Below are 14932 nucleotides of genomic sequence, written 5' to 3' on the forward strand. Positions count from 1 at the left end.
CCAGCTTGTGTGGTTATGCTTCCTGCCACCTGCTGCTGGCTGTTTGGGTTCATGTCAGCTCCCCAAATCCAATCATTTAATTCAAACAAAGCATTTAGGGAGGGTCTACTCTGTAGATGTTATACAGCCAGATGCTGTAGATATGGATATGAACAATTTATTTTCTACTTTCAAATCAGTCTTGGCAGAGAGGAACAGAGAAACAAGTAAAGAAATAAATGTTAAAAAAAAAAACTGACAGATGCTATGATAGCTATCCATGAGGTGAGCTGTTGAATAGTTATATGGATAGCTAGGGCTTCCCTGGTAGCTCAGATGGTAAAGAGTCTGCCGGCAATGCAGGAGACCCAGGTTCGATCCCAGAGTCAGGAACATCCCCTGAAGAAGGGTCTTGGAGAAGGAAATGACAACCCACTACAGTATTCTTGCCTGGGAAATCCCATGGGCAGAGGGACCTGGTGGGCTATACCCTATGGGGTTGCAAAGAGTCAGTCATGATTGAGCAACTAACACACATATATGGATAGCTATTTATGATAGCATAAATTTCTCATTCAACCCCAGGGAGAAGGAACAGTGCCAGAAAAGCCTTCACTGTAGTGTCTCCAAACACACCCAGTAGGGCCTAGCATTAGATAAAGAAGAAGGGATGTATCAATTACCTACTGCCATAGATAATGCTGCATAACAAGCTGTTCTAATAAGGGCTTAAATCATTGATTTAATCATCAATTAAATCATTAATTGTAGACAATTTAGTTGATCAGTCTAAAAGTTGGCTGGATGATTGTCTGACAGTGGCTTAGCCAAATGTCTGTGGTCAGCTTCAGACCAGGAGTCTGGCGGCTAGCGCAACTTGCTTCTCTAGTACCTACTGTGTCCCATCACCTGGCCAGTCTAGCTTGTTCCCACAGCAAAGCAGAGGTAGAAAAGGAAGCCCTCGGGCACATAAGGAAACCTGAATCCTTTTTGCTGGCATCCTATGTACCAAAGGAACTGTGGGACTGAGCCCAGAGTTAAGCGGTGTGTCAGAATTCCTTGCTGTGGAACATATACACAATGGAGTATTACTCAGCCATTAAAAAGAATACATTTGAATCAGTTCTAATGAGGTGGATGAAACTGGAGCCTTTTATACAGAGTGAAGTAAGCCAGAAAGAAAAACACCAATACAGTATACTAACGCATATATATGGAATTTAGAAAAATGGTAACGATAACCCTGTATGCGAGACAGCAAAAGAGACCCAGATGTATAGAACAGTCTTTTGGACTCCGTGGGAGAGGGAAAGGGTGGGATGATTTGGGAGAATGGCATTGAAACATGTATAATATCATATGTGAAACAAATCACCAGTCCAGGTTTGATGCAGGATACAGGATGCTCGGGGCTGGTTTACTGGGATGACCCAGAGGGATGGTATGGGGAGGGAGGTGGGAGGGGGCTTCAGGATGGGGAACATGTGTACACCCGTGGTGGATTCATGCTGATGTATGGCAAAACCAATACAATATTATAAAGTAATTAGCCTCTAATTAAAATAAATACATTTATATATTAAAAAAAAGAATTCCTTACCTATCATTGTGAAAGAATGAAAGAGTGAAGAGCTGACTTCAGCTATTAAATGACTGCTTAACAATTTAACCTAGGCCTGTCTGACACCAAGTGTGTTTGCCCTCTGGCTGTGACAAAGAGGAACAAGATACGTGTATCCATAGAGAGTTTATTTCATTAAAAATTTATACCCATCGCCCAGATGACAATGTGGTAACAATAATTGCAAGTTATCAAAGGAAAAGGGGACCAAACCTTACTTTTCTAATAAGTCAGCCTTTTCTTACTGACTTTTGGTCCGTGTCTACATTATATGTGTGGTCCATGTCTACATCGTGTGCATGTTATGTCTTATTTATGGTCACAATATACATGGAATTTTATACTTTTCCATTACATCGCCATAACTGATACCTTAGTTGTTTCCAAATTTTCGCAAATATAAATATGTTAAAATCAACAGCTCAAAGTTCATACCTTCTCAGGAGTAAGATCACAGAGTCAAAAAGAAAGAACTGTTTTTTTAAACACAGTTGAAGTTCATTGCAAAATATTTAAAACAGAAGTACTTGCATTATTCATTCTTTCAATCAGCATTTATGCAATTCGTTCAATAGGCCATGTACTTCATAGACATAAGGAAAACAGATGAAATGCACATTTTCTAAGAAAATCATGAACAAAAAGTTCAAAGGGGAGGAAAGTAAAAACAGCCTTATAAAGAACACCTAAATATGCTGCATAAAATTTTTTTAATGTTTTGAAGGCATAGTTGATCAGTTCATATGGTAAATGAAGTAAGCAGAGTCCAGAAAACAATGATAACGTGTAACTCCAGACTGATAAAAAGCAGCTGCATGTGCTACTTGCTGGGTATTTGCTGATTCTTGGTGGCTGGGAGCCTGGTGTCAAGGTAGATAACTGTATAATTATTTGTTCAAACAAGGGAATGCTATCATGAGTTGCATGGAATAATAGTTGTCTTTCACCATCTCCCAGAGTTTGCTGAAACTTATGTCCATTGAGTTGATGATGCCATCCAACCATCTCATCCTCTGTTGCCCCTTCTTCCTTGCCCTCAATCTCTCCCAGCATCAGGGTCTTTTCTAATGAGTCGGCTCTTTGCATCACGTGGCCAAAGTATTGGAGCTTTAGCTTCAAAATCAGTCCTTCCAGTGAATATTCAGAACTGATTTCCTTTAGGATTGACTGGTTTGATCTCCTGGCCGGAGATCCCTTGGACTCTCAAGAGTCTTCTCCAGCACTGCAGTTTGAAAGCATCAATTCTTCAGCACTCAGCCTTCCTTATGATCCAATTCTCACATCCATACATGACTATTGGAAAACCATAGCTTTGACTATACGGATCTTTGTGGGCAGTGATGTCTCTGCTTTTTAATATGTTACCTAGGTTTGTCATAGCTTTTCTTCCAAGGAGCAAGCGTCTTTTAATTTCATGGTTGCAATCACCATCTGCAGTGATTTTGAAGCTCAAGATAATAAAGTCTGTCACTGTTTCCATTGTTTCCCCATCTATTTGCCATGAAGTGATTGGACTGGATGCCATACTCTTAGTTTTCTGAATGTTGAGTTTTAAGCCAACTTTTTCACTCTCCTCTTTCACTTTCATCAAGAGGCTCTTTGGTTCCTCTTCACTTTCTGGTATCCTCTGCATATCTGAGGTTATTAATATTTTTCCTGACAGTTGACTCCAGCTTGTGATTCATCCAGCCCAGCATTTGCATGATGTAGTCTGCATATGAGTTAAATAAGCAGGGTAACTATACACAGCCTTGCCATACTCCTTTCCCAATTTTGTTGTTCTGTGTCCAGTTCTAACTGTTGCTTCTTGAACTGCATACAGGTTTCTTAGGAGGCTGGTAAGGTGGTTTGGTATTCCCATCTCTTTAAGAATTTTTCACAGTTTGTTGTGATCCACACAGTCAAAGGCTTTAGTGTAGTCAGTGAAGCAGAAGTAGACGTTTTTTCCAGAATTCCCTTGCTTTCCCTTGTATGATATAAGAAATTTAAAAAAATAATAATATTGAAAGTAGGTTAGAAGAACAAGAGGTTACCAAAGATGAATAGGCCTATTTAGACCAACTAGAACTTTTAGAAGTGAAAAATATAAATATTGACATTATAAATTAAATGCATATGTTAAGCAGTAGATTAGTGCCAGCTGAAGAGAGATTTATGAACAGGAAGAAATATCTGAGGAAATTACCCAACACAGCGCACTGGGAAAAAAAGATAGAAGAACAGAGGGAAGATAAGATACTGGGATGTGTCTAATTAGATTATAGGAAAGAAATAAAGAGAAAAATTGGAAGTGAGGCACCACTGGATGGGATGGTGACTGGGAATTTTTCAACTGTTAAATTGTGTCCATATGTTTTCCTAACAGTTTAAAGAGAAAGGATTGTGTTTGCAAAACAGTTTAAATAAAGAGAAAGCCATGTTTAGACTTACAACAGTGAAATTTCACCAAGGTAAAGAAAAGTGGTTTTAACAATAGCCAGAGTGAAAAGACAGATTCTCTACACAGCAGTTCCATGTGGGATGAGAGTTCCAACAGCAATGGATGTCCGAAAAGAGTAAAAAGAATACCTTCGACGTGCTGAGAGACAATAACAATACATTGTATACCCATGAAAACAATCTTTCAAGCATGAGAGAGGAATATCCAGATGAGTAAAAACGAAGAGGATTTACCATCAACATACATATGCAAAGCAACTCCCAAAGGGTATGTTTTGGAGTCTGTTGGAAAATGGTTCCACATTCAAGAAGGAATGTTGAACAAGCAAGTTAGAAATGTATCAGAACTCTAAATAGAGTTTCTAAATGATAGCAATAATAGTAATAATGATGCTATGGCATGTTGGTTTAAAAACATTATACCTAAATTATCAGAAAACGACAGTGTGTAATCAGGAGGGAAATGATGAGAATTAAAGTACTCTGAAATTATTGCTTTGTTGAAGAGGGTATGGGATAAGTTAGACCTGTATGTGTGAGCTTCCCTGGTGGCTCAGATGGTAAGGAATCTGCCTGCAGTGCAGGATACCTCGGTTTGATCCCTGGGTCAGGAAGACTACCTGGAAAAGGAAATGGCTACCCACCCCAGTATTCTTGACTGGAGAATCCCATGGACAGAGGAGCCTGGCAGACTGCAGTCCATGGGGTTGCAGAATTGGACACGACTGAGCGACTAGCACTTTCACTTCACACTTTGCACTTAGCACTAGCCTATGCATGCTAACATTTCGCGATTAAGCTCTCATAGAATTGAAAAAGGAGGTGAGATGGTAAGGAATAAGAAAAACCAAACAACCAAACAAAACACCTCAATTATCTAAAAGAAAAATTAGATTGCAAGGAAAAAAAAAATAAGTGAAAGTAAAACTAGGGAGAAGTAGAAAACAAAAAATCAAGATGATATAAATAAGTCCAGATATATTGATAATCAAATAAACTAATTTTGCCAGTAAGAAGATAGGTTGTCATATTGAATAGGAAACAATATCCAACATATGCCATTTACAAAAGATATGCCTAATACAAAACAACTCATTAAGTTTGACAGTAAAAATTTTGGAAAGACTATCAAGCAGAAATTATCCCAAAGGAAACTAGGTAACTATCTTGACATCAGACAAAACATTGGTAGGTACAGAGATTGTCACAACATAAAAACATAAAGTACATCAAGAAGATATAAGAATTCTAAACTTGTGTGCCTGTCATGCTGTAGCATATCTGTATGCAAACCTGAATAGAACTCCAGAGAGAAACTGACAAGTCTGCTATCATAGTAGAATATTTTAACATACCCTTTTCAAATTGAAAGATCAGACATGAAAAAATGACATATATTCTTCTCCAACTTACATAGGACATTTATTAAAGAGTAACCACATATTAGACCATAAAACAAATCTCAGCACATTTCAAAGAATCATACTAAATCATACGTTCTAAACAGAAATCATAATTGAAACTGAAAAGTACTTAGAACTGAATGAAAATAAAAAATAGTACATGCCAAAACCAGTGGAATTAAATAGACATACAGGGAAACTTATAGCCTTAAATGCTTATAATAAAAGAAAAGCCTGAAAATTAAGCCAAGTATACAACTTAAGATGATATATGGAAAATATTAGGATAAACTCCAAGTTAAAAAAGGACCAGAAATTGATCAACAAAATCTTCAACAAATTCAAAGTTGGTTCTTTGAAAGACACCAATAAAATAGATAAAGCCATGGCAGGATTCATTGAGGAAAAACTAGAGAACTCACCAATAAATCAATCAGTAGGCACACATGCAATTTCATTAATTCATTCATTCTCCAAATGTTTTTGAGCCCAGTGAATCTTCTGAGTTTTAGGAATACAACAAAGATTAAAGCATACAAAAGCCTCGCACTTATGGGGCTTTCCAGTCTAGGAGATAAAGCAGAGTTATAGGGGATAATATGAGAATACTGCGAACAAAATTATGTCAATAAATTTGAAAATTGTGAAAGGAACATATTCCTAGAAATGTATAATTTGCTAAAACTGACTTAAGGAAAAATAAAAAGTCTGGATTATTTTTTAGTCATTAAGCTTCCTTACAAAGATAGTAGCAGCCCTAGATAGTGAAAAGAAGTTGTTCTACCAATTTTTTAATCAAAATATATTTCCAGTTTTAAGTCAACTTTTCCAGGGAATAGGAAAAGAGGACACTTTTTAATTCATCCAGTGAGGCCAGGCTATCCTTGATACCAAAACCAGTCAAGGAGATTACAAAAAAAGGAAAATTGCAGGCCTATCTCATTCATGAATATTGATGTAAAAATCTTAAGCAAAATATTAGCAGACTATATCCAGCCATGTATAAAACAGATCATACATCATGGCCAAGTTGGGTTTATTCCAGGAAATCCAAAAGTGATCTAACACTGAAAAAATTCACAGCAGTCATTTAGCATGTTAATAGGTTAAAGGAGAAACACTGTCTGGTTATCTAAATAGATGCAGGAAAATTATTTGATAAAATTAAATATTTGTTTGTGACAAAACCTCTTATGAATCATATCTACTGAAAACCTACAGCAAGCTTTTGCTAAAGAGCTGTGCTAAAAAATGAAAAGAAAACAATAGGAAGCCCAGAAACACCCACACGTTTATGAAAATTTGATATATGACATTATATGAGACAGATATATGAGATGGCACTGCTGGCCATTGGAGAGAAGGTGTAATCTTCCATAAATGGTGTTGAGACACTTGATTATGTATGAGAATCAAGAAAAAATGAAAATCGGTCCCTGTCTCACACCATACACAGAACTTATTCTGATAGAGACTTAAAGGCCAGAGGGCTTCCCTGGCAGTCCAGTGGTTAAGATTCCACGCTTTCACTGCAGGGGGCACAGGTTCAATCCCTGGCCAGGAGACTAAGATCCCACATGCCAAATAGCACAAACAAACAAATAAAAAGTGAAAGGCCAAATTAAACATTTATTTTTAAAAAACTAGGAAACTAGCCTATAACCTTAGAATAGGAAAGAATTTACTCAGTAAGACACCAAAAGTGATAGTTGCTCAGTTGTGTCCAGCTCTCTGCGACCCCATAAACTGTAGCCTGCCAAGGCTCCTCTTGCCATGGAAGTCTCCAGGCAAGAGAATATTTTAGCACTATCCACTGGAGTGAGTAGCCTTTCCCTTCTCCAGGGGATCTTCCCGATCCAGAGATCAAATCCAGATCTCCTGCATTGCAGGCAGATTCCTTACCGTCTGAGCCACCAAGAAAGCCCAAGACACCAGAAGCATATATATCAAAATGAAAACATCAGTGAGTTCAACCACATTGAAATTAATAACTCATCAAGTGGTATCAAAAAGAGAAAACAAATAGTTGCAACATGTAGCACTAACAGTTCAATTCAGTTGCTCAGTCGTGTCCGACTCTTTGCAACGGAGCATGCCAGGCCTCCCTGTCCATCACCAACTTCTGGAGTTCACTCAAACTCACGTCCATTGATTCGGTGACACCATCCAGCCATCTCATCCTCTGTCGTCCCTTTCTCCTCCTGCCCCGAATCCCTCCCAGCATCAGAGTCCTTTCCAATGAGTCAACTCTTCGCATGAGGTGGCCAAAGTACTGGAGCTTCAGCTTTAGCATCATTCCCTCCAAAGAAATCCCAGAGTTGATCTCCTTTAGAATGGACTGGGTGGACCTCCTTGCAGTCCAAGGGACTCTCAGGAGTCTTCTCCAACACCACAGTTTAAAAGCATCAATTCTTCAGTGCTCAGCCTTCTTCACAGTCCAACTCTCACATCCATACATGACCACTGGAAAAAACCATAGCCTTGACTAGACAGACCTTTGTTGGCAAAGTAATGTCTCCGCTTTTGAATATGCTATCTAAGTTGGTCATAACTTTTCTTCCAAGGAGTAAGCGTCTTTTCATTTCATGGCTGCAGTCACCATCTGCAGTGATTTTGAAACCCAAAAAAATAAAGTCTGACACTGTTTCCACTGTTTCCCCATCTTTTTCCCATGAAGTGGTGGGACCAGATGCCATGATCTTCATTTTCTGAATGTTGAGTTTTAAGACAACTTTTCACTCTCCACTTTCACTTTCATCAAGAGGCTTTTGAGTTCCTCTTCACTTTCTGCCATAAGGGTGGTGTCATCTGCATATCTGAGGTTATTGATATTTCTCCCGGCAATCTTGATTCCAGCTTGTGCTTCTTCCAGCCCAGCATTTCTCATGACGTATTCTGCATAGAAATTAAACAAAGGACTAGTAAACAAAGTATGGAAAAAGTTTTAATTTTTAAGAAAAACATGTGAAAGCTATAGAATCATTTCACAGAATTGCAAAGAAAATGGCCAATAAACACTTGAAAGGATGGACAACCTTTATGTTAATCAGGGAAGTGGAAATTAAGACCACAGATAATTGGAAGAGTGATAGTAATACAGTCTCATTTATCAGTAGGAACACTTCTATACTGTACTTTTTGTTATTTTAGTTTCTTATTTCTAGTGCTTACCTTGACTGTTCCTAAGTTTCACTGGTGATGAAGAATGAAATAAGTACTCTTTTTTTTTTTTTAAACATTTATTTATTTATTTCACGTGGGACCTTAGTTCCCCAACCAGGGATCAAATCCAGGTGTCTATATTGGAAGGTGGAGTCTTAACCACTGGACCACCAGGGAAGTCCCTCTCCTATAGTGTTGATGCAAGTTTCAGTTCAGTTAAGTTCAGTCACTCAGTCATGTCTGACTCTTTGCGAGCCCATGGACTGTGGCACACCAGGCTTCCCTGTCCATCAGCAACTCCTGGAGTGTACTCAAACTCATGTCCATCAAGTCAGTGATGCCATCCAACCATCTCATCCTCTGTCGTCCCCTTCTCCTCCCGCCTTCAATCTTTCCCAGCATCAGGGTCTTTTCTAATGAGTCAATTCTTCACATCAGGTGGCCAAAGTATTGGAGTTTCAGCTTCAGCATCAGTCCTTCCAATGAATATTCAAGACTGATTTCCTTTAGGATGGACTGATTGGATCTCCTTGCAGTCCAAGGGACTCTCAAGAGTCTTCTCCAACACCACAATTCAAAAGCATCAATTCTTCGGCACTCAGCTTTCTTTCTAGTCCAACTCTCACATCCGTACATGACTACTGGAAACACCATAGCTTTGACTAGATGGACCTTTGTTAACAAAGTAATGTCTCTGCTTTTTAAATATACTGTCTAGGCTCACATAGCTTTTCTTCCAAGGAGCAAGCGTTTTTTAATTTCATGGCTACAGCCACCATCTGCAGTGATTTTGGAGCCCCAAAAAATAAAGTCGGTCACTGTTTCCATTGTTTCTCCATCTATTTGCCATGAAGTGATTGGATCGGATGCCATGATCTTAGTTGTCTGAATGTTGAGTTTTAAGCCAACTCTTTCATTCTCCTCTTTCACTTTCATCAAGAGGCTCTTTAGCTCTTCTTTGCTTTCTGCCATAAGGGTGGTGTCATCTGCATATCTGAGGTTATTGATATTTCTCCTGGCAATCTTGATTCCAGCTTGTGCTTTATCCAGCCCGGCATTTCACATGATGTCCTCTGCATATATGTTAAATAAGCAAATAAGCAGGGTGACAATATACAGCCTTGACATACTCCTTTTCCTATTTGGAACCAGTCTGTTTTCCATGTCCAGTTCTAACTGTTGCTTCCTGACCTGCATACAGGTTTCTCAGGAGGCAAGTCAGGTGGTCTGGTATTCCGAACTCTTTCAGAATTTTCCACAGTTTCTTGTGATCCACACAGTCAAAGGCTTTGGCATAGTCAATAAAGCAGAAATAGATGTTTTTCTGGAATTCTCTTGCTTTTTTGATGATCCAACTTTTGATGATCCAGATGTTGGCAATTTGATCTCTGGTTCCTCTGCCTTTTCTAAATCCAGCTTGAACATCTGGAAGTTCACAGTTCACGTACTGTTGAAACCTGGCTTGGAGAATTTCGAGCATTACTTTGCTAGTGTATGATATGAGTGCAATTGTGCAGTAGTTTGAGCATTCTTTGGCATTGCCTTTCTTTGGGATTGGAATGAAAACTGACCTTTTCCAGTCCTGTGGCCACTGCTGAGTTTTCCAAATTTGCTTGCATATTGAGGGCAGCACTTTCACAGCAACATCTTTTAGGATTTGAAATAACTCAGCTGGAATTGCATCACCTCCACTAGCTTTGTTATGGTGATGCTTCCCTAAGATCCACTTGACTTCTCATTCCAGGATGTCTGGCTCTAGGTGAGTGGTCACACCATCATGTTTATCTAGGTCATGAAGATCTTTTTTGTATAGTTCTTCTGTGTATTCTTGCCACCTTTTCTTAATATCTTCTGCTTCTGTTAGGTCCATACCATTTCTGTCCTTTAATTGTGCCCATCTTTGCATGAAATGTTCCCTTGGTATCTCTAATTTTCCTTGAAGAGATCTCTAGTCTTTCCCATTCTATTGTTTTCCTCTATTTCTTTGCATTGATCACTGAGGAAGGCTTTCTCATCTCTCCTTGCTCTTCTTTGGAACTCTGCATTCAGACGGGTATATCTTTCCTTTTCCCCTTTGCCTTTGGCTTCTATTCTTTTCTCAGCTATTTGTAAGGCCTCCTCAGACAACCATTTTGCCTTTTTGCATTTCTTTTTCTTGTGATGGTCTTGATCACTGCCTCCTGTACAATGTCATGATCCTCTATCTATAGTTCTTCAGGCACTCTGTCTATCAGATCTGGTCCCTTAAATCTATTTCTCACTTCCACTGTATAATCATAAGGGATTTGACTTAGGTCATATCTGAATGTCTAGTGGTTTTCCCTACTTTCTTCAGTTTAAGTCTGATGGAAGTGTAAGTGGATACAATCCAATTGAATAAACACTTTGGCACCATCTTGTAAAATTGGAGTTGTGCTGTTTTACAACCTAAGGCTTGGCTGTAATTGGTCAAAAATTGAGATGTGGATGACTTCCTGCAGAAAGGAAATGGAGACAGATGGAAATCAGGTCCCCGCGTCCTCATAGTAAATGACATTGTTTGAGTAGGAGAGGATGTGGTGGACTTAAACCCTCAAATCGTATTTACGTATCAAAAAGAAAAACATGAAACTTCCACTAAAATCGGTGCAACTAAAAACCTTGGCAGACCTTAAAAAAGAAGGAAATTATGACACAGGCTTTAGCATTGATGACCTTTGAAGATGTACTCAGTGACATACTCCAAACACAAGGCAAATATTGTATGAGTCCACTTATGTGAGATACCTAGAATAGTCAAATTCACAGATACAGAAAGTAGAATAAGGTTCCCAGGGGCTGGGATGAGGGGAGAATGTGGAGTTAATGGGTGCAGCGTTTGAGTCTGGGATGCTGAGAAAGTTCTGGAGACGGACAGTGCTGGTGGTTGCACCACTATGTGAATGCGTGAAGGGCCCTGAACTGTCCACTTAGAAACGCTTAAAGTGGTAGCTTTTATGTATATTTTACCACAGTAAAAAAAAAAAATTATAGAGGTGGAAGGAACTTGGCAAGTATCCTATGAAATTGGTTGTTCCTAGAAGGATTAGTATGAGCTTCATTAAAGAAACCAGTCCTAAGCCAGTATATTTGGCGTGATTTCTGAATAGCTCTATATCGGCAGCCAGTTGTGAACTTTCAGTTTTGACATTTTATAGATGCCAGCAAAGCTTGGTCTCCAAGTGTGTTTCCTGTCTTCCCACCACGCATGTACCAGTGTGCTCATGTTCCAGTCTTTACTGAGTGGTACTATACGCCAGGTACTGTTACAGGTCCTCATAATGCTGCAGACAAAGCCACTGGCCACATCCAGCTTAGGCAATGATGCAGCAAATTTGATTTTGCTTAGTGGTTGCTTCATTATTTCATTTGATGGGTTCAAAGTGACAAATGATTTGTGAACCCTCTTTGGCCGCCTCTTCTGTATGTAAGTAGAGGAATTTCCATGATATGACAAAACCACAAGAAGGATTTAAACCAAGTTTATTCATCCATATCTTTTTAGATAAACCTAGAAAAGAAGTCATTTTATCCACTTATAGCTTATCTCACAAAGGCTGCTGCTGCTGCTGCTGCTAAGTCGCTTCAGTCGTGTCCAACTCTGTGCAACCCCATAGACAGCAGCCCACCAGGCTCCCCCGTACCTGGGATTCTCCAGGCAAGAACACTGGAGTGGGTTGCCATGTCCTTCTCCAATGCATTAAAGGGAAAAGTGAAAGTGAAGTCGCTCAATCGTGTCCGACTCTTAGCAACCCCATGGACTACAGCCCACTAGGCTCCTCCATCCATGGGATTTTCCTGAACCCTGAAATACAGGTCATAAAAAAGAAGAGGAACTGCCCTGGAGTGGGGGGAGATAATTAAGGGATGAGGGAGAGAGATTGGAAGGTCTGAGCCCCACCTTCGGGGTCTTATCAGAGTTTGAACATTGATTAGGAGCCTAAAGAGCTGGTCCAAGAACCCAGCATGTCTGTAGGTCCTTCCAGGCCAAGCTGGGCCTCAGATTCCAGTTAAAGGTGCAACTTTGATGTTTTCTTTCTTTTTCCTCCCACCCTCTTCATTCATTCATTCATTCATTGTGTTCAACATCTATAAAGAAGCTCCTGTTTGCTAATTATTATGTCACTTCCTGGGGAGTATCCAGGGTACCCTGAGCTCTGCTCTCTATCAGCTCACACTCTGTTCCCCAAAAGGGTAGCCAACCTGAGAAGCCCACCTGTGGGACCCACAGGCTCCTGAGCAGGGTCAGCTGATGGCAAATGTCAGCTTAAGCAAGAATCATAAAAATATGTCAACCTGCCTGTCCTTTAGGGCAAACCAGGGCCGGGTCTTTTTGTGGCAGATTGTGCAGTACGACACTCACGTGACTCTCCTCCTGGTCCTCTGTGGTTCTCATGGTTCCTTCAAGTTAAGCAAGAACTTAAGGACCTTCACAAATCAACTGAAGAAGAGTCCTGGATTTTTGCATTCCCTCCACTCTTTTACGCTCATCTCACCCACACCTCATCTGACATCTTTTTTTTTTTTTTTGTCATTTCTTTTTATTGAGTTGTTCCAGAATGTTTAACTTGCCTTTCATGGAAATAGTGACTCTCACTTAATTCAAAGAATGTTAATTGCATTTCCAATCACATTTGAAGTAGAAGTAGCATAGAAACACATTTGGTAACAAATGCGGCTTCCTCCTGGTAGCACGGAGCTCAAGTGTAGGAGCTGACAGGCTCCCACCTCCTGCTAGAGCAGGGTTTACCAGCCTTGGCATCTAGCCTGCCCCAGATGTCAGCTGACAACTTTGTGCTAAGTATAGGTTGGTTAAGAGAAGGTCTAAGGGGAGAAATGGTTTCATTGAGGAGGCAGAAGTAGATAGGCTTTTGGAGCTAAGCAGTCTTGTAAATTCTAATGACAGTTCTGCCTCTTACCAGTTCTGTCTCTGAAGGACTTGAATAAGTCACTTCACCTCTCAGGCTCAGTTACAAGATTCTCAATAAATTGGAGGCCATTATTCTCGGCCCCATTCTCAGCCAGGCCCCTTGAGTGCTCCATTGAAATGCACTTGACTTTACCTCAGCCTTTTGTGTTTCAAAGACCTTCATTTTTATCTCTTCCATCCTAAAGCTTGATGACTCAGCCTTCCCTGGCTGAGTCTTAAAAGAGAAGGACCCAGGGGAGCAACTTTTTATTCCTTCACCAGGAGTGCAGACTCAGGAGACCAGCAAAGAAGCTATGGGCTGGCTTAAAGGAGGGAGATAGGAAGATATTCTAGGAAACTGTCTGGTCTTTGAGTCTTGAATAGACTGTTTATTAGGTGAGGAAGCCCTAGTCAGAAATAATGGGCAAAGCCAGGAAGTGGCAAGCAGAGGGTCTAGTCCTCGGGTCTAAAGAACCCAAGGTTGAGTAAGCCATGATTCCTGCCCTTGGGAAGGTCACAGACCAGGATTAACCAGAAAGGAAACAGAAAATCCCAGTGCAGCCTGCTTAGTGCTGTGAAAAGGGAAGAAGTGATAGCGTTAGTCACTCAGTCGTGTCTGACTCTTTGCGACCCCACATAGCCTGCCAGGCTCCTCTGTCCATGGGATTCTCCAGGTGAGAATACTGAAGTGGGTAGCCATTCCCTTCTCCAGGGGGATCTTCCCGACCCAGGGATCAAACCCACATCTCTCAACATCTCCTGCATCTGCAGGCAAGTTATTTATCACTAGTGTCACCTGAGAAGCTCAAATTCTTGTGAACCCTTTTTAAATTAAGTGGATTTTTGAGAGCTAACCCTAGAACCGAGACCCTTAGTATAACATTCTCTCCTTGAAAGAACATTTGAATTTGAAGCAGCAGGCACAGATGCTGAATTTTTGAATTGGGAACTGCATGTACTTAAACAGAAAAACCCTAAAGGAGAGGAGAAAAACCAAGAGAAAACATGCCATCCGTATGGGGAAATGATCTATGTTCCTAGAGGCAATCTGTAGCATTTGCATAAGAGGAGTAGCACATAACTCAAGTTTTAAAACATTTTATAATACTTAGAGAGGTGTCAGATTTCACATCTTTTGAGGAAGATAAGGGACCGCCATGGATTAGCATCCTGAGCTTGCCTTAGCTAAGCAGACTGCAGTGAAAAATGAAGCAGGGGAAGCCTGAGAGAGGGTAATAAGAATGATGAATGGTGAGGTTGATTTTGGAAGATTGGGATGGATCGAGGAAGAAAAAACAGTTGCGTTGGGGGAGAAGATCTAAAATCTAGAATTACCACCTTCCATCCAGCCCGCTCTTTCCTTCAGGCCAGCGCCTGTTTGATTTCATTGCATGACCCACA

The 14932-nt window shown here is 40.2% G+C and overlaps 1 protein-coding gene across 6 annotated transcripts in view; it reads left to right on the plus strand.

The window, feature by feature from the left end:
• LARGE1 (LARGE xylosyl- and glucuronyltransferase 1) overlaps positions 1–14932 on the plus strand; it is a 458303-nt gene that overhangs the window by 368936 nt on the left and 74435 nt on the right. The gene's annotated exons all lie outside the window — the stretch shown is intronic.

The sequence above is a fragment of the Bubalus kerabau genome, chromosome 1 (genome assembly GCF_029407905.1).
Source record: "Bubalus kerabau isolate K-KA32 ecotype Philippines breed swamp buffalo chromosome 1, PCC_UOA_SB_1v2, whole genome shotgun sequence".
Classification (NCBI taxonomy): Eukaryota; Metazoa; Chordata; class Mammalia; order Artiodactyla; family Bovidae; genus Bubalus; species Bubalus kerabau.